The 26,334-nt window shown below is 39.8% G+C and overlaps 1 protein-coding gene and 1 long non-coding RNA gene across 8 annotated transcripts in view; one reads left to right on the top strand and one right to left on the bottom strand.

Moving 5' to 3' along the window:
* Positions 1-16,479: 16,479 nt before the first annotated feature.
* Positions 16,480-21,932, bottom strand: LOC132379113 (uncharacterized). Its single transcript, XR_009507296.1, has 2 exons — positions 21,806-21,932; positions 16,480-17,010 (listed from the first exon to the last, which is right to left on the bottom strand). It is a non-coding gene; the product is annotated as an uncharacterized LOC132379113 (long non-coding RNA).
* veph1 (ventricular zone expressed PH domain-containing 1) overlaps positions 21,443-26,334 on the top strand; it is a 238,005-nt gene continuing 233,113 nt past the window's right edge. For 4 of the 7 annotated variants that reach the window (XM_059946621.1, XM_059946605.1, XM_059946596.1 and 1 more), the window contains exon 1: positions 21,446-22,121. The gene's annotated coding sequence lies outside the window, so the exon portion shown is untranslated. Of the gene's footprint in view, positions 22,122-26,334 lie in introns of all 7 variants that reach the window. The other 3 variants (XR_009507288.1, XM_059946577.1, XM_059946567.1) reach the window with 3 other exon arrangements.

Here is a 26,334-nt window from a genome sequence, read left to right as displayed (position 1 = left end):
GTCAATCAGGAAATTACTATATTTTAATTTCAATCACTGATAAACAGCTCCAATAAAACAACAGGGAAAAGTGTGTCATAAACAAGAGAAAATCTGCAGATGCTGGAAATCCGAGCAACACTCACAAAATGCTGGAGGAACTCAGGAGGCCTGGCAGAATCTATGGAAAAAAGTACAGTTGACATTTTGGGCTGAAACCCTTCATCGTGACTGGAGAAAAAGAGCTGAGGAGTAGATTTAAGAGGTGGGGAGAGGGGAGAGAGGAACACCAGGTGACAGGTGAAATCTGGAGGTGGGGGGGGGGGGATGAAGTAAAGAGCTGGGAAGTTGGAGAAAAAGACAGAAGGCCATGGAAAAAAGGAAAAGGGGTGGAACACCAGAGGGAGGTGATGAGCAGGCAAGGAGATAAAGTGAGGGAGGGAAAAGGGGATGGGGAATGGTGAGGGGGGGGAGGGGTGTGCATTACCGGAAGTTTGAGAAATCAATGTTCATGCCTTCAGGTTGGAGGCTACCCAAACGGAATATAAGGTGGTGTTCCTCCAACCTAAATGTGGCCTCATCATGACATTGGAGGAGGCCATGGATGGACATATTGGAATGGGAATGGGAAGTTGAATTAAAATGGGTGGCCACGGGAGATCCTGCTTGTTCTGGCAGACGGAGCGTAGATGCTCGGTGAAGCAGTCTCACTGCTATGTCGGTTAAGTGTACCATGTGTTTCTTTTGGAAAATCTCCAGTACGGCATTAGTAATCATTCCAAAGAAGCAGCCAACATGACAATCTCTTCCTTGGGTTGTTGCTCAGCATGCATTGACAATTTAAACAGCACAGAATACATTGAAGGTGGAGAGCAGCACCATCCCATGAGACTAAACCCCCACCCCTTTTTGCAAATGGTGTGCAGTTCTGGAGAGCAAACAATGTTATGAAACAGGCAGACATTTGCAAATGACAGAACAACAGCAAAGAAATAATGCAGTCGCAGCATTTTCCAGTCTAAGTATTGCATACACTATTTATCCTATCTATCCCTGTAAAAGGAAGTCTGGAGTGCTAGATGTCAAGCTATTTGAAACAAAAGGAATCTTCTACGTTTCAGAAAGCCTGCCATAAACCTATCTGCCAATTTCTTCTTTTGCTTCCTGCACCAAGGTAGTCTGAGTGATTTCTCTGCAAGGAATCTTCTTCTGATGAACAACCAATGTTATAGTGTCAGAGTCATAGAGATCTACAGGAAACAGGACCTTCAGCCTGCCAAGTCGATGCTAACCATCACACACCAATTTTCACACTAATACTACCTGAGCTCATTTTATTCTCCACACATTACCATCAGCTTCCTTCACCTTCCCACATCTTACAATTCTCCAAAGGGCAATCATAGTGGCCAGTTAAGCTACCAACCCGCAAGCCTTTGGGACGTGGGAACAAACCAGAGCGCCGACAAGAAAACCAGGTACTCAAAGGAAAAACGAGTGCCCTCCACACAGATTGTCCTCAGGGTCAGAGTGTGCCTTGCTGGATCTGTAAAGGAGCGATCACATCCCTGCCTCCCTCAGCTTGAGTCAGGTTCCTCAAGAGCTGCTTTTGTTCATCTCCATAGAGGAAAATATACTTAGTTTTGGCTTAAGGGTGTAAATCTGAAAGTTGATTATGAATCACAATCCTATTCTATGGACATTTGTGATGAAAGCAGTCTCACTTATAAATTTAATTTAAGGAATTAAATACCTGAGGGAGAAAAAAAGTCAAAAGCAGAGAAGTACTGTAAATATAAATTAAAGCTCTTAACAAGCAAATAGATTCTAGAACCAGAGGTGGTAACCATTGCTGGTAGTCAGCAACTTCATTGGTCTGGTGCAATCTTTGGGGCAAGGTGACATGATCCAAGGTCAATCACACTGAGGATAACCCTCTTTGTAAGCACCTTTAGTGTATTTCCCTCATCTCATTCGAGTTCAGGAATCCCTATTGGTCACCTGCAGAATGACTGGACCCCATCTTCCAAGAACTTGCTAGCTTCAGGGTCAGTTACATCATTGGGAGTCTGCTCTTTCTTAACAGAGTGCCCTAGGCCACAATCTCTAGGGTGCAGTGGATCGACTGAATAAATACTAACTTTCATGTAACGGCTGCATTTGGTTGAAATTACTCAGAAATTAATTAAGTACAAACGTACAATGTTGTGATGCCTCTATTCTCCACTAAAACCAGACTGTGACCCTGTGAATATCAAAACTCTGAATGGAATTAACTCTTTAAGTGCTTTATAAATGGCAGGTAGATTTGTCTAAAAACGGCCATTAAATGCTGGAAATATCCAAACCATTCATAATTTTCCATGGCAGAATTATGAAACTGCCTGGCCTAGCAGCATTGGATTTAACTATTTATTTATTTTTGTAACTTGTATGTCTTGTACTGTATGACTGCAGCAAAACAACAAATTTCATGACATGTCAGTGATAATAAACCTGGTTTATGTGCTGAAATGTCATTCCAAGTACATAGTTAAGAAATAGAACCAGCTGACGCACATTTTTATGTTCTTTTTTAAATGCCTAGTGTCTGTTACATAGGCAATGGTATCATCGGACATGCAGTGCAGGTCTCTCCATTGCCAGTAGAAATCAACAGTATTATTATTAATTCTGAATTAATTGCTTCTGTATTAAGAGCCAGCTCTTCCTGCAGAGGAAATGCAAACCTGAGGTGTTGAGTACCAAAGAGGTTTAACCTTTGCAGTTGTAAAGACAATGATAGAGTACATTCACAATCTTTAGAAAATAGGCAGTCATACCTGAAAGATTTATATGTGTAAATAGAACAAAGAACAGAAGCAGGAAGGGCAATGTAACTTCCCTCTTAGTGCCCAAGAAGGAAGGATTCAGAGACAGTCAGACATAAATAGGAAGACAATTAAAATAAAGAATATACTGGGAATTAGTCCTATGATAGCATGGAAGAGGATTAAGATTGTAAATGTTCCATTTTTACATAATAGCTCATACCTTTGTACTCACTTGTGAATAATCTTTTGCTTGTTACAAAAGTAATATATTCCAAATGAGGGGCCAGATATAATTATATTAGCACTGTGTGACCCAGGCAGAATTAGCAAAGTGGTTTTATTTTGGAGAAGAATTTGAAGACTGATTCAAAGGCTGCACAACTATATACTCTCTGCTCAGATTTTCAGGAAAATTATCTGGGATATCATCAGTCGTTGAAACCATAAGTGGAAGTGAATTCTCCACTAATTTTCAAAAAATGTCATTTTAAATGCTTCTTTGTTTTAAGAAAATTGTTATGAAAATGGCTATTAACTTCTCAGATATATATTTTCAGTTTTAAACTATCTTCTGCACATTGCTTAGCACCAGTAAACCAATAAACCATGAAGCAGATCGCTGGTGACACAGTGAGATCAAGAAGCTTACAGCTGTCCGACGTTGACTGGAAATAAGCACCACAAGAAAACAATTTCTACTTCTCCCCTACATCTCTTCTGAAGTATGCTACTTTGTGCTGGGATTCAATTCCAAATGATCAATGTCTGCTCCTCGTGTCTCTGCCAAAACAGGTAGCGTGGTCATGCCCTTGAATGACATGCAAACTGGCTGAAGATCTATGTATCAGCATCTTTTCCCTGGAGATTTAGGTCATTAGATTCACTTTCCATTGACGTATCCTGGCTACACCATCAAAGGAAGTGAATTTTGTTGTTTTTTTGGAAGGTTATAAGATTATTTCAATAATGCGGATAGAAAATAAAAGGAAGTAGAATATATCTTCCCAAGACTTTACTCTATATAAGATATTTATGTTAACTTAAACTTCAATGTAAAACTGTAAGGAACTTTTAGTTTCCCAAATGAGGGGCCAGATATAATTTAGTTTCCCCTTAATGAAAATTAACCTATGCTAATTCTACCCCGTAACAGGACAGCAGGAAGTCCTTAGCAACAGATTGAAAATTTTACTTCTTGCTTCAGAAATAATTGGCCTGCAGTTGCTTCCTTCTTCACCAGCATAAACAAGATAACATAGGACAACACTAACTCCTGTAAACCTTCAAATTAACACTGCTCAAGTTTCACCTCTTCTGCTCGTTGGAACAAGAATTCTTATACAGCTGGAAGGGTGCAGTTTTTCAGACATGCTCATTCTTATTTTGCCATTGAAATGTACAGTATTCCATCATTCCAAGGGTTTCATGCACATTAATTGTAGTAAAATGTTAAGTTCCAGTATCTATTTTAGTTATGCTAATAATATGCAGATTAATGAGATACGGAAAAAATATGATTTGCAATGCTCTGTAAGTGATCTCAAAATTCATAAAATAGCATGGTTATTTTAATCTATATAACGTAGGATACATTAATTGTCTATTTTGTACTTGATTGATGGTGAAGTATTCAACTGTCTTATTAATGTGCCAGTGTAAATGTATGTAAAATTCATATCATCTTACTACATTCTGAATGGATTCAAATTTATCTCTAACTGTCTGCCTGGAAAATCATTCCCAGCTCCAATCACTCAATTTATAAAGCTAACTTCATGCATATTTTGCCTTTAGCAATGGGGATTATAGACATACTTCATCTGACTCATTTAATATCTTGTATGTATTTTGAAAGTTCCTTTCAATCTTACAAAGCTGTAAAGTGCCAGCTCATTGACTTTTTTCTAATATCTCAATATTTCAATGTCAGTGGTTCATCCAGTGCCCTCTCCTCACATTGTATCTATGAGCCTTAAAGATCTGATTACCAAAATTCCTTAAGTTCACCATATTAAATAATTGAGTAATTCACAATGCTATCATAACAGCTCTGACTTACATGTGACTGATCTAAATTTCTAGAATTAGGTTTAGCCATATTTTGTAAAATTACAGTACACAAAGGTGTCAAGAATGTACAATATTTTGTATGAAGGATTGATGGGCCATGAAAGGTTTAGATAGGGCTGACTTCATCTTTTAGGATATTTGAAACAGCTGAAGGTACAAAGCAAAGTTCAAAGTAATTTTATTATCAAAGTACGTGTAGGTCACCATATTCATCCCTGAGATTCATTTTTTTCAGATTCAGATTCAGTTTATTGTCATTTAGAAAGCACAAATGCAATGCAGTTAAAAAATGAGACAACGTTCCTCCAGAATGATATCACAAAAGCATACGACAAAACAGACTACACCAGAAAATCCACATAACGTTTGGCAATCCCCAATCCAGAGTCCAGAGAGGCTGCTGTGTATTAATATCGCGCTACCATCTTAACGCATTCCCCAGAAGGGAGCTCCAAGTCCACTAGACAAACAAGACCAAAAACTAAAGCTAAAGCTACAAGACTTGCACAAAACCACATAGTTACAACAGTGGAAACAATAGTATAATTGATAAAAAACAGACCATGGGCACAGTAAAAATAGTCCAAATATGTTAAAGGAATATAAGTTCAAAAGAAATCACCACACAGTTTCCACAAGTCCCCAGGGTCCCGACAGACTCGTCATCCCACGCCGGCGGCAGAAGGGAATATCCCCGCTATGGACTTCCACGGCGCCGCCCGACTCAGCCTCGCAGACACAGCACACACTGAAAGCGACCTGACCTTGGTAGACTCCGAGTCCGTCGAACCTCCGAGCTGACGACCATCCCCTCCGGCACAGCTTCTCCGAGCACCATCCTCTGCCGAGCGTATTAAGATGCCCTCGCCAACGGCCATCGGCAACGCGACCCCGAGGACTGTTCTTCCCAGCAGAGTCCCAGACCTCACAGCAGCAGCAGCAACGAAGAAGGTCTTCCTGGAGAGTTCCCGATGTTCCTCCGTGCTCCCACATCCGTTTTCAATCGATTATGATTGCGCACGGCACCCCACTTCACAAATAGCAGATAATCAGCTCCGGAGTGGCCGCTGCAATCTGCATTGTGCTGTCATCTTGGAAATGGGCTCACTCAATAAATCCAATAACAATAATAGAATAAATGGAAGATCGCACTAATAGCCAGTGAGCAAAAGGCAACAAACTAGAGTAAGACAGAAAGAAAGAGGAAAAGGAAGGGAAAGGAAAAGGAAAGAACAAAGGCAGTAGATAAATCAATAAGCAAGCAATAAATATTGAAAACATGAGATGAAGAGTCCTTGAAAGTGAATCCATGGGAACAATTCAGTGATGGGCCAGCCAGATTGGGTAAAGTTATTCCCCACTGGTTCAACAACCTGATGGTTAAGGGGAAATAACTGTTCCTGAACCTGGTTGGTGATGTGAGTCCTGAGGCTCTTATACCTTCTTCCTGATGGCAGCAGTGAGGAGACAGCATGACCTGGCTGATGGGTGTCCCAGATGATGGATGCTGCTTAGTTGTAACAACGCTTCATTTGGATGTGCTTAATGGTGGGGAGGGCTTTACCCGTGATGGACTTTTTGTTGGCTTTTTGTTGGCTTTTTCCATTCAAGGGCATTGATTTTTCCATACCAGGCTGTGACACTGCCGATCAATATACTCTCCACCACGTATCTATAGAAGTTTGTCAAAGCTTTAGATGTTATGCCAAATCTTTGCAAACTTTAAAGGAAGTAAGGGTGCTGTTGTGTTTTCTTCGTAATTGCACTTATGTGCTGGGCCCAGGAAAAGTCCTCTGAAATGATAACTGAGGAATTTAAAGTTGCCACCCTCTCCAACTCTGAGCTCCCGTTGATTTCTGGTTTCCTTGTCCTGAAGTCAATAATCAGCTCCTTTATCTTGCTGACATTGAGTAAGAGTTTTGTTATGGCACCACTCAGCCAGATTTTCAATCTCCCTCCTATATTCAGGGCCTGGAAAGGTCTTCCCTCAGACATTATGGGATGCAAGTTCAGGAACTGTGGAGCTCTAGCAGAGATTTTTAATTCATTATTAGGAACAGGAGAGGTACCAGAGGACTGGAGGATAACCAATGTTGTTCCACTGTTTTTAAAAGGCTCTGAACATAAACCAGGAAATTATAGGCTGGTAAATCTGAGTCAGTTGTGGGAGAGTTATAGGAAGGTATTCTAAGGGACCAGATCTTTAAGTATTTGGAGAGACATGGACTGATTAAGGACAGTCAGCACAGCTTCGTGTATGGTCATATCTAACCAATCTTATAGAGTTTTTTGAGGAAGTTACCAGTAAAGTGGATGAAGGCAATGCAGTGGATGTTGTGTACTTGGACCTTAGTAAGGCATTTGACAAGGTCCCACATGGGAGGCTGGTCAAGAAGGTTCAGTTGCTTGGCATTCAGGATGAGGTAGGAAATTGGATTAGACAATAGCTTTGTGGGAGAAGCCAGAGAGTGGTAATAGATGGTGGCCTCTCTGTGAGTAGTGTTGTGCTGCAGGAATCAGTGATGGGTCCTTTGTTGTTGGTGAGGCTTCATTTGGACTATTGTGTGCAGTTTTGGTCATATACCTACCAGGAAAGATGTGAACAAGGTTGAAAAGGTACAAAGAAAATTTACTAGGATGTTGCCAGGTCTGGAGGAATGATTGAATAAGTTAGGACAGTATTCTTTAGAATGTAGAAGGTTGGGAGGAGATTTGATAGAGATACACAAATTTATGAAGGGTACAGATAGTGTAAACATAAGCAAGTTTTTTTTTCACTGAGGTTGGGTGGGACAGTTAAGAGTGAAAGGTGAGAAGTTTAAGGGAAACATGAGGGGAAACTGCCTCACTCAGAGGCCGTGAAGTGGTGCATGTGGGCTCAATTTCAACATGGAAGTGGTTTGGCTAGGTGCATGGATAATAGGGATATGGAGGCCTGTGGTTCCAGTGCATGTTGATGGGAGTAGGCAATCTAAGTGGTTTCGGTATGGACTAGATGAACTAAAGGGCCTGTTTCTGTGCTGTACCTTTTTCTTTGATTCTATGACTCTATATGCTGATTGTCACCACATTTGATCTGGCCCACAACTGTGGTGTCATCAATGAACTTGAGTATGGAATTGAAGCTGTGATTAGTCATACAATCATAGACGTAAAACGAGTAGAGCAGGGGGTTAAGCACACAGCCTTGTGATGCACCTGTGCTGATGGAGGAGATGGTGTTGCCAATCCAAACTGACTAGGGTCTGAGGATCCAATTGCACAAGGAGGTATTGAAGCTTGTTAAGTAATTTTGAGGGGATGATAGTATTGAATGCCACGCTGTTGACAGAGAGCATTCTGATGCATGCACCTTTGCAGTCCAGAGGTTCCAGGGTTGAGTGGAGAGCCAATGAGATGGGATCTACTGTGGATCTGTTGAGGCAAATTGGAGAAAAACAGGACAATAGCCTGAGTATTCACTTATACTGGCAAGCAACTGCAGACGATGCATCAAACCGGTCACAGCATTTTATTTATTTTTTTCCAATCTGTTTGCTTCATAATGGTGTCTGTAGTTTTGCAAATGTGCCAGGACATTTTCTGGAAATACTTAATTAGTGAAAAATTACTTGTCATAAGCCAGAAAGTTGTACATATCCTGCTGTGGGCTACTTCATAATTGGATCATGAATAAAGCTGAGTTGTGATAAGTAACAGACTTTAATACAATCATTTTATGCACCTCACAACTATCAAATTAAATCCATATTTTAAATAACATCATTGTCAACAAACTCCATAGAAAACAAACATTGGCAAAATTATTCCAAATCTCTGCCCCAGAACATTGGATCCTCTGTTTAACCTGTTCTGCTGTGACCACCTTTAAATGTTAAATCCTATGGTGTTTTCTTCCAGTACTTTGGCATTACAGCTCGAATTCCTTCAATCACTGATCTTCCAGCTCTCAGAATAACTACAACTCTACAATTTCACTTCAGCATAAAATCTCCCTGGTCATTATTAGTAGGAGCAAGGTTAAGGTCAAGGTAACTGTTTCAGGAAAGAATAAAAGGACAAATGTATTTGAGGAAGATACTGATTATCTGATTTCCCAGAGCGTGTGAGCACATTAGCTCAACCGTGAGGGTAGTACAGGCTGCAACAGTATGAGCAGCAGTCACTCAGTGGATGGAAGCCATTTGATTTTAGAAACCTGAGTGCTCCAGCTTTCTCTAGTTGTTCAGAGAGAAAGCAAAGATTTAAAAGTGAGGTTAGCACATGCACTAGGGAGATTTTCAAGAATTCTATCAAACAGTTGAAAGCTAAACTTGGCAACGCTTGGTTACCTACGTGTCATGTAGTAATTTGTGATTAAGAAGACAGTCTAATACACCACTATAAAAGTTTCGGCAATGATGTGGAAATATTTCAATTATACATCATGTAAATCATATAAGAGCAGAATATGGCCATTCAGCCCACTGAGTCTGGCAAAGTCCCTTCATTCATCAAATATTTATATTATTTCTACAGGATTTTTATCTTCCCTGAAAAAACTGATTGGTTAGAAGTGTTTTTCAATAAGACAAGAACCTTGCAAATCTTAATTTTTACGTAAGGTCATGGACAGACATTTCAGAATGGGAGGGGGAAGTCAAACGCAAAATGGGCAGCCACCAGGAGATACTGCCTTTTGCACAAACAGAGTGAAGATGCTCAACAATGTAGTCCTCCACCTTCTTATTTGGCTTCGGCCCTCCTTCCTTTTCAGTCCTGATGATGGGTCTCACCCTGAAATATCAACCGTTTATTCCCTTGTATAGAAGATTTCTGATTTACTGAGTGCCCCCAGCATTTTGTATGGGTAGCAGCTCTTCTTTGCTCTCTTCTCAGTTATTCCAGGGTGTGAATTACACCTCCTCACATTCTTACTGTGTTAAAAACAAATCATATCCTGCAAATGCTTTTTGTTTTCTCATGTCCTCAAAATTAAGGAAAACGTCACATTCCTCAATGCTTCCACCCTCACCACCACCCCCCCCCCCCCCCCCCATCCCCACATCATCCACAGGGAAAGAACAGAGAATCTCCAAGTTCAGATTTCTCTGAATATTGCAGTGCTATTTAGCTGGAGTTTTTGTTTACAAAATATCTAACATATGATAAGATGAATTATATTAAGGAAATTGTTACAAAAGGAAAGAAGATAAATCCAGCTATCTGCTCATAATGACCTTCAGGATATTTCTATCCACATATTGATTTGTCGGAATGAGTTGTCATTGGTAACGATGAGTCCTGCTCAATCAATGAGGCTGATGTGTGAATTTATTCACTAAAAGAAGTTTTGGGCAAACACCATTGCCTAAAGTGTAAACGAAAAGAGAGTTTGGGATAATTGCTGCCCATGGATTTTGATTTATATATGTCAGTATTAGAAGCATCTTATATCTTGGTCACATGGACCACATGTTAGAATATTTGAAGTTCCCTGGCAGCAACACGGGTTATTTTCCATCCACGGATCTGACTTTTTATTGAAAGTCGTCACCTCTAAGCGGCTAATAAAATATTCATAAACCCAAAGGCCTCAAGAATTTATAACCCAAGTCCAGATAATGTTCTAAGTTCAGGATTTTCATCCAAGGGTACAAAATTTGACACTGCCTCTTCCTGCCTACATGGAAGCTAGTCTTTATAAATGTCTTTGGCTAGCAGCCATGCTTATTTTGGAAAAAAATCACTTTTGACTTTCAAAGGTAAGGACATTTATAAAATTGTGAGAGTGCAGTTAATTCCCATGCTGGGTTTTCAAATTCCGTAGCACTTTAAGCATCAACAGAATTTTTTAAGACATCAGTGCCCACATATACAGGAGAAGCCACATGTGTAAGAGATGCCTTTTGCAGTGGTGTGCTAACATCCAGATCAGACATCTTCCCACAGGAGTAATTTCTGTACTGCACAGGAGCATTAATGAAAGGGCTTTGGACCCTTCTGTATTTACCAACATGCAGCTCACAGATCCAGCGTTTAGTAGGTTTATTTATACTGCATTAAATGAACGGCGTAAGTACAGCATAGCCATGTAACTTACGCTGTACCCTACGCCATAGCCTGCAGCGCACTTCTCCAAAAATGTAACTGCGTGTCGCAGCGACGCAGACTGCAACAACTGTGATTGGTCTGCTTGGTAGCATCACATTTCCTCCTGTCTATAGGCATACTGTACGTACACTGATGTGAAATAAATGGTTGGAGACGATGAACCAAATCGTCAAATCTACTTGCTGACATCTGAAAATATTTGAAATGCATTTCCTTGTCCATGTCTGTCAGTGGCCGGACAAGCACAGAAAATTCACCCCCCTTCTGCCTCAATTCGTTCAGTGGTCCTACATACCATCTCCTCCGACGTCTTCTCTTTTCCGCGTAGCAGTAATTTCAATAAAAATAACCCTTGTTCAACACTTATTAGCTGCAACTCCAACATGATGCACTCAGTCGCCATTAGAAACCCCACGGCCAACTAGCGTTTTGGCGGTGAATTGCAGAGCGATGCAGACACACCAACGCACAAGTATAAATGCTTACAACGGTGTAGGCCACTTATGAAGGCTACGGCGCAGGCTACCACGCAGAGGTATAAATCAGCCTTAAGGCTAAAAACTGCAGTCAATAGAAATGGCATGGACCAAGCCAGCAAGCAAGGGAATTGGAGTGGAGATGCAGATACAATTGTCTGATAGACAGGTGATCGCCAGAAGAGATGAAACTAAACTACATTGGGATACCTGGGATTCAAGAATCCAGAGTCTGATACCTTATGGGAAATTGAAAGGCCAGGTGTGGCCCAGCACCTTGAAGAAGTAGAAGCAAGATTGGATTAAGTTCAAAGAAGATGTTCAGGGCATTATTTTTTAAAGAAAAGGTGGCTCGCAGGAATGGTGGTGGAAGCAAATACGATAGAGGCATTTAAGAGACTCTTCGATAAACATATGAGTGTGCAGGGAATGGAGGGAATTGGACATTGCATAGGCAGAATAGGTTTGCTTGGTTAGGCATTTAATTACATGCTTAATTGGTTCCGTGGCACATGGCCAAGTTAAGGTGTTGGACTAGCGATCTGAAGGTTGTGAGTTCGAGCCCCAGCCAAGGCAGCATGTTGTGTCCCTGGACAAGGCACTTAACCACACACTGCTCCAGTCCACCCAGCTGAAAATGGGTACCAGCAAAATATTGGGGGTTAACCTCGCGATAGACCATCTCCCTATAGATGAGGGGGAGTCTCGTACTCTCAGTCGCTTCATGCCATGAAAAGCCTGATAAGCCTATAAGGCTCGGGATAGACTTTAACTAACTAACTTAATTGGTTCACTGTTCAGTTAATTGCTGTACTGTTCTATATCTAAAGTTCTGGGAAGGATTGACACTACTTTATGGTAGGGTTGCTCAAAGCATTGAAGATATTTATGGAACATACCTCGATGGAGTTTCAATCCATCACATAGGTGGGGAATGTCCAATAATTGATATTCCCAGGATAAGTTGTTCTAATTGAACAACCCCACCATTGCTCCACAGAATGGTTGCACAACATTTTGTGCATATCTTACACAGAGATCATGTCAGGTGTACTACATGAGTTTCAAATTTCCAGACTGATTCAAGGCAATCTTTAATTGGCTGTTAATGTATCACGTTCTTGGTTGACCCCAATTTTCAGTTGTGTGATACTGAAAAAAAAGACTGGTCAGATGTCACTACGTGATCTGGATTTAGGAGAATGCAGCACAGCACAGGAACTGCCCTTTCAGTAATATCCTTCTAGCTTTGTTGATCTTTATTCCAGCTCCTTAAAAGAATATGTATATGCTGTGGTATTTAAAAGCAGAGTTTGTGTAGAGCAAGTGTTGTGGCACAAAGTGACCTAATATTTGTCCATTTCCAAAAGAAAGCAAAAACCTCATCTCGCTGCCACAGTACCATTGGTGTTTTAAGTCCTTGCCTTACCACAAGCTGGATGACTTTCACACCAGAGTCAATAGCACTTCCGATAGGAAACTGGCTCAGCTAGCAAAAGGCTGCATGTGTGTGGCAATTGAAAACCAGGCCATGCACAATGTGGCCATACCTTAACATTCTGCAACTGTATAACGGAGAAAGCCACTCCAGAGACATTCAGCAAGAAGAATGAAGGACAAATCTGACGAAATTATGTGGGGTACTATGTGATTGGTGGATAATCTTGAGAGCTGGTATTAACACATTTTGGTACATGCATTGACTGAGGATCTGGTCCTACAACTTTTATATTGTAATTCAAGATGGAGTTTCTCTCCTTTAACTCTCATCAAATCGTACAGAGAAGAGAATTGTTCGGAAATATCTATTTGAGGTAAAAGTACTTTGAAGACTAGTTTCAGTTGCATTTTTGGAATGTAATTTGATTTTGGAAGCTTGTTCTCATTCTGAAGTAATGAAAGGGAAAGTGTTGAATAAGATGAACTATGCGCGGTAAAATTTAAAATGACTGAATTTGCTCTTATTGTGGAGTGGCCTCAGTCATAAAATTATTAGTCCTGATGGTGTCCATTAATATAGTTATCCATCAAGTTATTTCCCTGTGGTAATCCTCTTCAATAATTCTTGTAAAATGCAACAAAATATTCCATTCCATTGGTGAAGTGAAATTAAACCATTGAGAACATCTACACAGAGCGCTGTTGCATCCATCATCAGAGGCCCCCACCACACAGATCATGCTCTCTTCTCATTGCTTGCATCAGGAAGAAGGTACAGGAAGTTTAGGATTCACACCACCAGGTTTGGGAACAGTTATTACTCGTCAACCATCAGGCTCTTGAATCAATTACTCAACATCACTAGCCCCAATACTGAACTGTTCCCACAACTTATCGACTCACTTTCAAGCATGTCATGTTCTCAATATTGATTGCATACTATTTTATTATCATTATTATTATTTCTGTATTTTTCTTTTCTATTTGCACAGTATCTTTCGCACACTGGTTGTATGCCCTGGTGGGTGCGATGTTCCATTGATTCCATAATGATTAGTGGATTTATTGAGTATGCCCACAATGAAATGAATCTCAGGGTTGTAGATGGTGCCACGTACCTTGAAAATAAATTTACTATCAACTTTGAATTTTAGAATGAAATCCAGTTACCAAGACTTTTTCTAGTTGCAAAGTTTAGTAGATCAAAACAGCTGACGCTAACATCAAGAATGAAGTTTATTGTTGTTTAAGCATTGCCAGTTTAGAGATAATCCATTATAAATGAGGCATTTTAAAAACTTTAGATACTTTAATTTACTCAAAGTTCCATGAACTTTTGTTAAATCTCTTGGAATAAATGGTAATATTTCATAATTTTGGAACATGGTCTTAGGTGAGACTTATGGGGAACAATTTTTGTAGTGCTTAATTGTACTTTAAAGCACGCTTTCTGCAACAGCTACAGCACTGTAATATTAATGTTTCACTTTAATGTGGGTGACTGATGAAGCCTTCAATGCCATTGTTGCACATTTAGCTGCTTGAAAATCAATTCCTTTAATTTTGCCTCCTTGGCCAAAATGTGCATTAATTATCTTGAAAAATGTTTCAATAGGCTGCCCACATGGCAATTTTATAACAAACCCAAATTATTTTTCAAATTAGATACAGTTGCAACATCTATCATGATAGTGATACTGCTGAGCTGTCAAATCTCCTGAGAAACATCAATTCCTAGTCAGATCTGTATTTATTGATTTTTATTCAAGAGTGTAAATTATTTCACCAAACAAAATGAGAAATTTTGCACAAATATATTGCTAATAAAATGCTTCAACAAAACTTGATTCCTTTTTTGTGATATCGTCATCATAAAAATGAAGCATATTGTCCTCCAATTTACAGCTTAGTGTGACAATAGCTCATTGTATTTATCAGTAATTATGCAGTTTGCTGTCCTTATCACATGATAACTTAAATATCACATTAAAATGACTTAATAGTTCTTATGATTGCCAGCGTTACTGATAATAAATGAAACTATTGCATTTTACATCACTTGGAGTTTACACCTTTAGTGTTTTCACTTAATTAATAGCTGTATTGTACCAACAGCTGCTTTGATTTATGAAGATTTGGTGTGGTATTTTTCTAAAATCAATTCAAACATTCAAATAAGTAGCTAAGTTTAAATGTCTAATGAAAAATCAAATTTTAAAAAGGGCCAGAAACCATTAAGAATATGAAACAAAGTCAGATCAGTACATGCTGCACCTGCCAGTTAACTCACGGTGGTGAGGCCATTTCTTGTAAACATTGCCCGACCTGTGATGGTTTGGTTGGAGTGTGTGTAACAGGCCTACTACCTTCATATGACTGCTTGAGGTGTCATGCACATTGGTCACAAGTTCCTAGAAGAGACTAGGAAAGAGAAGAAATCCATATTTTGGAGATAGATTTAAAATGAAAACTAATATATATCTTAGCCCAGAGCTATAAACTAAAAATACATTTCAGGAACGCTATCCACAGAGAAGAGCTTGCGAAAAAATATCAAGCATATGCAAAGGGTTTCTCTCAATTTTGTTTGAACAGTAAAATGGGCAGTAGAATTTACTCAACTGGTTACTCTGCATTCTTGCTTGCATTTTGCAAATTAAATTATCTGCATCTGGACTTGTCTCACCAAATATTTCTCATTCTGCCCTGAAATAATTGGAGAGGCACAAGTCTGGGCTTATGCCACGGATTCAGTATCCAGTTCCAATCATAATCAGGCCTGATCACAAGTGAGACTCAGGAACACGAATAGACAACCAATAGGCATTTCAGATACCGTAAGGCTTTACTGATTTCTACCTCAACTTCATCCTCTGACACTGACCCTACATCCTTTGATGCACTCAGTTACCAAAAATACAATGATACATGTTCTAAATACACTAAATGTTTATGCATTCACAGCCTTATGAGGTAGTGTATTAAATCCAAGAGTTGAAATAAACCTGTTTTAAAAGGCAGTTTGTGAAATTGTAATTCCAAATTCTACAAATTCCCCAACCAGGAGGAAAAAGCCCTCACACATATCCCCAAAGGGGTAGATTTTAGAAAATATGTAAAGGCTTTGAAAGAGACTGCAAAAGTGATTTGTTCTGCGGATGAGGTGCTTCAATTGAACATAAGGACATAAGAAATAGGCCCATCGAACCTGCCCCGCCATTCAGTAAGATCATGGCTGATCTATCTGTAAACTCAGCTCCAGCTACCTGCCTTTTCCCCATAACCCTTAATTCCCTTACTATGAGAAAACCTATCTGTTTCTTAAATATATTTAGTGAAGAAGCCTCAACTGTTTCCCTGGGCAGAGAATTCCACAGATTCACCATACTCTGGGAAAAACTGTTTCTCCTCATCTCCGTCCTAAATCTTCTCCCCTGAATCTTGAGGCAATGTCCCCTAGTTCTAGTCTCACTAACAATGGAAACAACTTTCCTACTTCTATCTTATCTGTCCCTTTCAAAATTATTGTATGTTTCTATAATTGTATGGAGAAGTTGCAATTGTTCTTGCTGAAATGGGAATCTGAAAAAAAGACCATTAAGACAATGTTCAGTGTAGGTAAAAACAAACTTTATTTTTGAGGTCACACCTAAAGAACACAAAACTGAAGAGGATAGGAAAAAAATGGAACAGATTATTTTTAAACACCTTTTTAACATGGTCCAGACTCCATGAACAGGGTTAGTATAGTAGTGGAGGTAAATTTAGAATCAGAGTCAAGTTTATTATCGCTAACATACGTCATGGAATTTGCGAAAGAAGCTGTCCCAAAACATTGAGTGTGGATCCTCAGATTCCTCTTCCTCCTCCGCAAAGGTAGTAACAAGGACAGCAAGTCCCGACTGGTGAAAGTCCTTGAAGATGGATGCCACCTTTTTTGAAAGGTATCCTCGCTGGAGCAGAGGGTGTTACTATCTGAGTCTATAACCCTCTGCAGCTTCCTTTGATCCTGCGGTTCCCAGCCTCCATTCCAGGCAGTGGTGCAATCATGCAGGATGCTCTCTGCAGAAAGTCTGTAGACATTTGCACCTGTAGCTTTCAAAGGGGAACTGAACAAGTATCTGAAAGTTAAGACATCCCTGGAATGAGAAATGGAAAGTGTTGGATTGCTCTTGCTTACAGCCAGTACAGATAAGGGGTGGGGGGAAGAACAGCTTCCTTCAATGCTGCAACCATTCTGCCATAAGGCAGGGTGGGCAGGAATAAGCAACACAGATACAAAGAATTTCTGAAGCCATGGCGAAGAAATAAATAGAAAACCAAAGGAACGTGGCAGTGATGAAACAAGACAAAAGCGAATGAACACACAGTGACTTTAGCAAAAACCTTAGAAAAGTAGAAGAATAAGTTAAACAAAACATTCAAAAGGCAGCCGTATAAACTGTATGGAACACAAACCAAAATTTCCATATGATTTATGGAACTAAAACCAGACCGCAGGCATTCTGTGGTGTTCATATAATCTGCCATACGGGAAGGGAGAAGATGTAGATATTAGAAAAATATGTATCTTATGTTATTCCTTGCTGTTAACGTGCTTTTTTTAAACTTGGTTTGTTTTACCCTTTGCTTCTTTACCCCTTTCTACATTTTAGCTTTGACTTTAAACGCTATTTCTTCCTCTATTCTGACAAAAGGTCATCACCACATATACTGCCTGGCCTACTAGGTAACCCCAGTGTTTTCCCTTTTGTTTCGGATTTCCAGCAGCTGCAGAGTTTTGCTTCAGGATTTCAGTCTGTGGATGTCGTGGACGATTAAGAACGCACTGCGGGAACTGAGCAGCATTCAGACATCTCAGTGAATAGCCCGGTGAGGGTAGAGTTAAACTGCAATATTTTTCACTTTTGCTTCGTAGATCTGGGTCACATATTTATGTTTCTCTTTCACCCATCCCAAGTCAATTCGAAACGAAGATGCTGTCTAATTTACACATATCATGTAAAATATTCAGCTGTAAATGGTGTGCTTGGTTTAGCGCGTTCACACTGTGCATCAGTATGTGTAACTTACAACTCAGTTACACTTGGCCGCTCAGAAAATTCTGCTCGTGTTCAATAAAATAAACTCTCTACTTATCTTTTTATTGGGAAACCCTTATCTGTTTCCATGGGTCACGTTCAACAGTCACAAATCCGAAGGCTGGAGTGCAGGAGACCCCTCCACTGACATACCCTTACAGTGCCTCGGTCCGTTGGACTCATCTTTCAGAAGTGCCACTTCCCCATCCTGGCCGGTGGTAGAAATAACGTCAGGTGAACGCACATTATACAGTAACTATTTACTTCGTCATTGCGAGCAATTGTGAAGTAAATTAGCAATACCGGAGTTATGACGGTAAAACTCAATTCCAACCGCGTCCCATACACAAATTGACTACCAGGATGCTCCATCAACAGCGCCTCTCTCGGCAGCCTGAGATCTTCAAAAGGGCATTTGTGCTCTTCAGTGAGTCGCTAGGCGCATTTTTAAAGATAACTGAAGGTGAAAGAGTAAAAGAGTAATACTTTCACAGCAGTTTATTGTTCCTTAACGCGCTTTATTCTGGAAGACTTTTGGGGTCGAACTTAAATACTTTAACCACATTGTGAGGTTTCTCAGCCCCTGCAATTTATTGACAGCTCGAGAGTTAATCACACTGCCTCTGTTTCTTCGGCAAAGTATTTTATTCCGAGGTCCTGAGCGAAGCTGCACTTTGTCGGTTTCGTCTAATTTTTTTTCCCAGTAACTGGAACTGAAGTGTTTCTTCTGTTTTGGAAATAATAGCTTCACGAAAAGCAGCACCTTCTGAAACCCACCGTTACTCGTATTGGAAGTTGATTTAACTTTGTCGTTTTGATCGTTCCTCTGAACTTATTTTTCAATATCAATTATTTCACACACAAACACAGGTATTTTAAGTCGAAATATATCAATTGCTTTTAATCTCCCTCATCTTCTTCGAGAACATCTAACTGTCTTTAACGTTAAGATTCAAAGCAAGCTTGAAATTTTATTTCTTATTTTGCAATAATTTATGTTTGCGTAATATATACGTTTGTCATTGTGAAAAGGCTGCCATTTTGCTTCTCCATTAAGATTGTTTCGGTGTGACCTTTCTTCCAGTATTATTATTACTGGTTATTCAGGATCTGGATGTCCTAGGCAAAGCCAACAATTTTTCAGAATGGAGCAGTGATAAACTTTCTGGTGAAGAAGATCTGTACCTAGTAATGATGATGGAATGGCAATGTTTCCAACCGAGCCTGGAGGGGCATCAGTCCTCACGGAGGAGTCAGTGGTGGAAAGGATGAGCAGCCTTAAATTCCTGTGCATTAACATCTCCGAGGATCTATCCTGGGCTGTACCAAACGGCGTACCTGTAGCTCTACTTTGTTAGGAATTTGGGGAAATTTACTGAGTCACCTAACACCTTTGCAAATTTCCATAGCTTTACTATGGAAAGCATTCTGACTGGTTGCTTTCTAGCCTGGCACGGAGGCTCCAAAACAGAGAATCTCAGGAGGCTGCAGAGGGTTGTATACTGAGCCAGCTCCGTCACAGGCAAAACTCACCTCACCATCGAGGACATCTTCAAAAAGACGACATCTATCATTAAGTAACCTCACCATTCTGGAGGATATACAGGAGCCTCAAGGGACACACTCAACAATTCAGAAACAGCTTTTCTTCTCTGCCATCAGGTTTCTGATCTTACCTCACCACATCTTGCCTCATTACCCCATTTTCCACTGCTTAACTATTTTTGTAATTTATTGGCATTTTCATGTAATTGCTCTGCATTCCACAACAACAAATTTCACATTGTGTAAGTCAGTGGTATAAGTCTGATTCTTAGTAATAGATATTTGAGAAGTCTGGATGTGTACCTGCAGTACATTTTGTTTGTGGTACCCACTCCTTTCACATTTCAGGTTACTTTTTCTTTAAAGATTAGCTTTATTTGTCACATGTACATTGAAACATATAGTGAAATGTGCCACTTGCATCCAAGGCCAAAACATGGACATGTCACATGTGTCACCATGTTCTGGGTGCTAACATAGCTTGCCAACAACTTTCTAACCCTAACTTGGAATGTGGGCGGAAACCCACACGGTCACGTTGAGAAAGAAGAGACTCCTGGCAGAATGCAAGTTGTTGGCAGTGTAAAGTGTTACACTAACCGCTACTCTACTGTGCCAACTTTGGTGGAGACTTTGCCAATGGTGAGGGGAATTAATATTGAGGGTAGTGAATACATTAACAGTCCAGTGGGCAGTTTGTCTTCGATGCTGTTGTGTTTTCATCCAGACAAATGGACAGTATTTCTTCATGCACACAAAGTTTCTGATCAGCAATGGCCCCCAAGATGTTGATGGTGGGGTCTCATGGATGAAAGTGCCATTGAGTATCAAAAAGAAAAAGGCCAAAGCAGTCAAATACTCAAATAAAAACTATCATACTGAGCTGTAAAAAGGTGATTCTATAGTTTGTGGAGTCAGTTCAGTGTTGGGTGAGTGAAATTACCACACTGGTTGTTGGGTAATCACTGTTCCTGAAGCTGGTGGTGCAGGATAGGATGAGTTGAGCGATGGCTGTATTTTACCTAAATAAACTGTCTTTTGTCATGAAAATGAATGTTACCAAATTGTAAGTTTTATATAATTTTCCATTTTTGCAGTTGTAACATCTTAAGTTCTTACTTTCTCACTCATCTGCTGTGCTATCAGAGGACTTGTCAGGGTGCTGGAGCAGGGATCCAATCGCAGACCCAGTACTGTGATATTAATTGAGTAAAAAATCCCAAGGTGAAAAAAAAAATTGGCATCAAAGTTCAAGCAGAGATCAAAACATCCAGACAAATCCAAACACCAGAATTGGGAAACAGGCAGACTCAATATTCAAACGGACAGAGTTCAGATACAAATGTTGGAAAAGCTCAGGAAAATTCACTGGCACGATCTGGCAACAAACAGGTGAAAACACAGGACAGAGATACACTGAGCAATAAACAGAGAGGCAGATGATAGGTGGAGCACAATGAGACAGAAGTGGCAGCAAAACAGGTAATAATGAGAAACAGGTGAGAGATAGAGTACCCAGTAATACAGGGGCCAGAGTAGAACAGGAGTACATGGCAATACAAAAACACAGATGGGTGGCTGGGGGGAAACACACAAAAAGGCAAACTTCAACTTGACGTACTGACAGAACTCTCCAGAAATCAACTAACTTTGATGATTTTGGTGGTGATATCACTCAGCAGAAGAAAACATGAAGCTGGGGTGCAGGGAGGCCAGAACTGGGTGAGGAATTGGGAATTAATTCACTATTAATGACATTCAATGATGAAACAGGCTGTATTCATATTTCTCTCGCAACTAACAGGATTATAACATGCAATGCCAATTTAGTAAAAACTAGTTAGTCAGTCTAACCTCACAACATCCCAATTTTTGCTAATGGTTATCTTATAATCCACGAGTAACATTTTGAAATTGCATTCCGAATCATCTACAGTCAGACCACTTTTAGTAGTTCTCCCTATCACTGTGAACTCCAGATATAATCTGAATTACCTCTCAGGGTTAATACACTCACTGCCAGCCTGACTCAGAGACTTGTAGTTTTTGAGTTTATACTCGATTCAGCAGCATTGGTCATCCTGCAATACCAGGCTCACTTTCCATCTGGCAGTTCTCAGCTCGAGAATTTTCACAGGAAAGTGAGACTAGTGTTTGGAGCACATTCAACAGGGCGGATTATTCTGAATTCCTGAGCAGCAAACTATTCTGCGGACTGTGAAAATGTTCGTTCACCCATGGACATTGGAATGCCAAGTGGATCTTTCAGTTGCACTCATTTTCCCTTTAATTTCTCATAAATGTTCACCTGATTCCCTCTGCTAACACAGCCCACCGCAGGTTGCAGGGAGGAAGCGCCGGCGCTCGGGGGCGCTCCCTGTTTTACCGGGGCTGTCCACGACGTCTCGGACCTTTCTCCGCCGAGAGGGAACCGCTCAGCAGCTCGCTACTATGAAGGGAAAGCTGCGGGGACTCTTCGTGCGTTTGGATTTTTATTGTTGCAAAACCTGGACCAAATACATGAAGAAGTAAGTTATTGAAGTGAAATAAGGTGCCAGAATAGTTCACCTGTCTCACTACCGTCCCCAGATCGCAAGAAAAAAATCTAAAGGAGAAATAAAAAGGTATGGATGGACTGTACATATATTGTGTTGTACTTGTGTTTTGGAAGTGCGTTTGCTGTTAATCTCCAGGTTCTCTCGAGGATTCCGTCCCCATGTTCCACATTGGATGTGTTCACTTGTCGCTCACTCCTTTTGATCTCCCCGGGCATCTCGGAGAGTTCTCCAGACCCCTCCGGGAACGTCTCCAACATCGGAAGAATGATTTTTAAATTCGTCCCCTTGCTGCGACTTTTTGTTCGCTTTTAGTTCCGTCTGAGTGTCTCACTCAACTGGGAAAACTAAAATGTCACTGCGAGAAACTTTGGCTCACTTGAATCACTCCCGCTGCAGTAATTTACGAGCGCCAACGGGACTTGTTTGAAGAACTTCGAAGTCAGAGTAGGCCATTCAGCCCCTCGAGCTGTCTCTTCAATAAGCCCTTGAATGGCTTTTTACCTCAAGGCCCTTTACATGGTTAATTCCTTTAAAACCCTAACCATCTCTGTCTTTAATACACTGAACATCTGAACCTCTACAGTCATCTTGGGTAGTGAATTAAAAAAGGTTCGGATCCCCGGCTACAGACATTCCTCCTCGCCTCTGTTCTGAATGAACAATCTCTTTGAGATCATATTCCGCAGAAGAAAAGAATCTATTTAAAACTTTGTTGTATCCTCCTGACCCTGATGCCCCCTCTTATAACCACTAACTCTGCTCTGCAATCTGAAACATGTTTTCACCTCTAATGTAGGTCCCTCACCTAAAATAATTTTCTCTTTCTCTCCTGACTCTGGCTGCCTGATCTGCTGTGGTTTATGTATTTAATAAACCTTGATAAAATTTTGGTTATAAATGTGGTTAGACTGGGGAACAATTTATGCTGACCTTCTACCGGGTGTATTAATTGTGTGATGTTGAAAAGAGAGGGTATTAACAGAAGCAATACTCTCTTTCATTTGTGCAAGAAAGACAATAGAGCCACGTTATAAGTAAAATATTAACATTCAAATATTTTGCTTATGTAAACCTACTTCAGTCCACATGGTGCCCAGTGATCTTGTAGCATCTGATATGCATGATCACTCTCCAGGGACAACTTACTAATTTTTTTAAAGCAAGACATTGGACAATGGTATTTTTGTTTCATAAAATGATTTAAAATTTACTACTGACTGACAATATTTATTAAATATTTATTAAATATTTATTAAATTAGAAAGTATTGCAATAAATTTGCATTTTTAGTAACACACACAAAATGCTGGAGGAACTCAGCGAGCCAGGCAGCATCAATGCAGGACCCGATGGAGGGTCTTGGCCTGAAACGTCGACTATATTCTTTTACATAGATGCTGTCCGGCTTGCGTTCCTCCAGCATTTTGTGTGTGTTGCTTGGATTTCCAACAGATTTTTAGTAAATCGGTTTTAGTATATTTATGCTGAGAGTTTCTTAGGATTTACAACTTATACAGCAGTAAACATATACAAGGGACATCAGCAATAAATTCAGCATATGTATTTATTATAAGGAATGCCATTTTCAAAGGAAGATCGGGTTGAAGATGTGATCAAATACTCTTTCCCTTTGTCTATCGAAGTTAGTCATGGTGCTTTCAAAGTGATGAAGTTCACCATTGATGGCTGTCATTACAGAGAGGTTACTCCAGAAAATTGAGAGGTGATCCAAGGACCTTATCATAAAACCATGAGACATAGGAACAGAACTAGGTCATTCAGTCGGATGAGTTTGCTCTGCCATTTGCTTCTGGCTGAATTATTTTTCCTCTCAATTCCATTCTCCTGCCTTCTCCCCATAACCTTTGACACTCTTGCTAATCAAGAACTCATCAGCTTAATGACTTGGCCTCCACAGCCATATGTGTCAGTGAATTCCACAAATTCACCACCCTCTGGCTAAAGAAATTCCTCCTCATCTCTGTCTGAAGGGATGTCCTTGCACTCTGAGGCTGTGCCCTCTGGTCCTAGACTCTCCCACTATTGGAAACATCCTCTCCACATCCACTTTATCTAAGGCTTTCAATTAACCTTTGTTGGAGGGCATTATTGAACTGCAGGACAAATTGGTGGAGAACTTTTGTCTCGCAGATGCTGAGGGTAAGGTCCATCCTTTTATATATTTCAGTGAATAAGGCTTGGCTCTTGATGACAAAAAGATCAATGTACCGCAGCCTGACTACTGTGTGGATGCCTTGGTTCTGAAGCGTAATCACATTACATCGCACATTTTCTGAATAATTCTGATTAGCTTTATCCACTGCTTGGAATATTTTGTTGTCGTATCTTGTTTGATAAGGCATTGAGTATATTGCTCCCATAGTGAACAAGCTTTAATATAATTATGACACATTAAAGATACAGTATTAGGACTTTTTAGATACAGTATTTTGAGACATTGTATACTAAATAAACATTCTGTTTCTAGTCTTTGACTACAACAGAACAGTGCAATTCAGATACAGAAAGGAGTAAGGACCAACTAGAATGCTTATAAATAATTGAAAGTTAATTAGAATGATTGAGTACAAGTTGATATTAATTATATAGCAGTAGTTTATGTAGCACAAATATCTTTTAAATGTTTCCATTTATGTTTTGGAATTATAAATTCAGTTACTATGGAGTAATTGGAGAAATCGGTAAAATCCCAGGTTTTTGACATTGACTAACCATGACTTTCACTGGACCTTCTCAAACAAACCAAGGTGTTTTAAAAGTCAGACTAAAATGTATCTAGTTTTGATAAGTATGAAGATAAGTTTCTGGCAGTATGGCTTTGTATAATGACCTCTGGGTAGAGGTGTGTGTTGTATATTTAAGTTATTATTTCTTAATAGAAAATGATTTGCTTCAGGATGTGGGAATGTGTTGAGAGTGAATTCTTTGTAATTACAATTTTATACAAAAGATTGTGTTCATACATTTGAAATACAGTTGATATTATTTCATCTTTCTGCACTTTAAAAAAAATTTTCAACTCTGACAAGGACCTTGAATTTTTTTCTTGATTTTAGGTAACGGTTTAGTCTGGGCGGAAACAAGTCAAACAGCAATGAGTTGCACCCATGAGAAAATGAAGAGATATCCATTATCCTTCTGTTTGAACAAATTCCTGCCTATAAAATTCATCACAAGTCATAAAAATAAGTTTTTTTCAATTGTATTAGTTTGTGATCATGTGATCCAGGTTAATTGATTGACCAACAGTTAGTTAAAGGCTCCTTAAAATGTCCACAGCTAAATACTGCAGTTCATGTAATATTCCGAAGGCACTGATTACAATCTTCTTGTGGGGAGTAATACCTAACAGTGCCATTACCCTCACTTGCTGACCTTGGCATCCTGATGCCTGTTTAAAGGTTACATTTGTTAACGGCTTGTCATCCTGCCTGCCTGTTAACATTCTCCTGGACTTTGCAAGTGGATCAATCAGTGTGAGTCTCTGAACCCTCATGGAATGTCCATTTCCTCATGAGAAAGATTCTTGTCACCGTGAGCTAATTATGAACAATTGTATTAACATCTTGGCTTCAAGAGAAACTTAACTCATGGTTTGTAATGCATTGCCACAAGTGAATTCTCTCTACCTAGCTAGGGCAATCTTGGGACTGAAAATAGTGAACTATTGGTGTTGTCTAGGTTACCATAGTTAGAAATGTGAAGAAAGAAAAGAGAATTAATAATCACCAAAGTATTTGGCCAGTATCCTTTCAGAGCAATGTTTCTGCAAAACTTGCCTGTTTGGATCAAATCCATTAGGATATATCCAAATTACCCTAGAAAATAATTTGGTTGGTACTTGAGGTGCCATCTATCCTTTGTGCAAATGATGGCTCATGAAAAATGGAGCTGCTGTGGAGGTGCTTCTCATTGCTGCAAAAAAAAAGTTCATTTAAGAATGATGAACATTTAGTATGGGAAGGTTAGTTTAGGCAAGCCACTTCATTGTATGAAAATGTTACAACTTTCAAGTTTAGGCACATGAAAAGAGGCTCACCACAATTGGCATGGCCCAGTAGGCTCAGATAATAAATTCCAGCCACAACGAGGCCAGGAAGTTTACAATGGATTTTAATATTATAACTTCTCACTTTCTGTACTTCAAAAGGCCGTATGATATAGGAGCAGTATTGGGCCTTTTGGCTAATCGAGTCTGCCTTTTCATCACAGCTGATCCATTTCCCTCTCAGCCCCTGACTAATCAAGAATCTGTCAA

The sequence above is a fragment of the Hypanus sabinus genome, chromosome 2 (genome assembly GCF_030144855.1).
Source record: "Hypanus sabinus isolate sHypSab1 chromosome 2, sHypSab1.hap1, whole genome shotgun sequence".
Classification (NCBI taxonomy): domain Eukaryota; kingdom Metazoa; phylum Chordata; class Chondrichthyes; order Myliobatiformes; family Dasyatidae; genus Hypanus; species Hypanus sabinus.
This window is presented reverse-complemented; position numbering and strand designations above follow the sequence as displayed.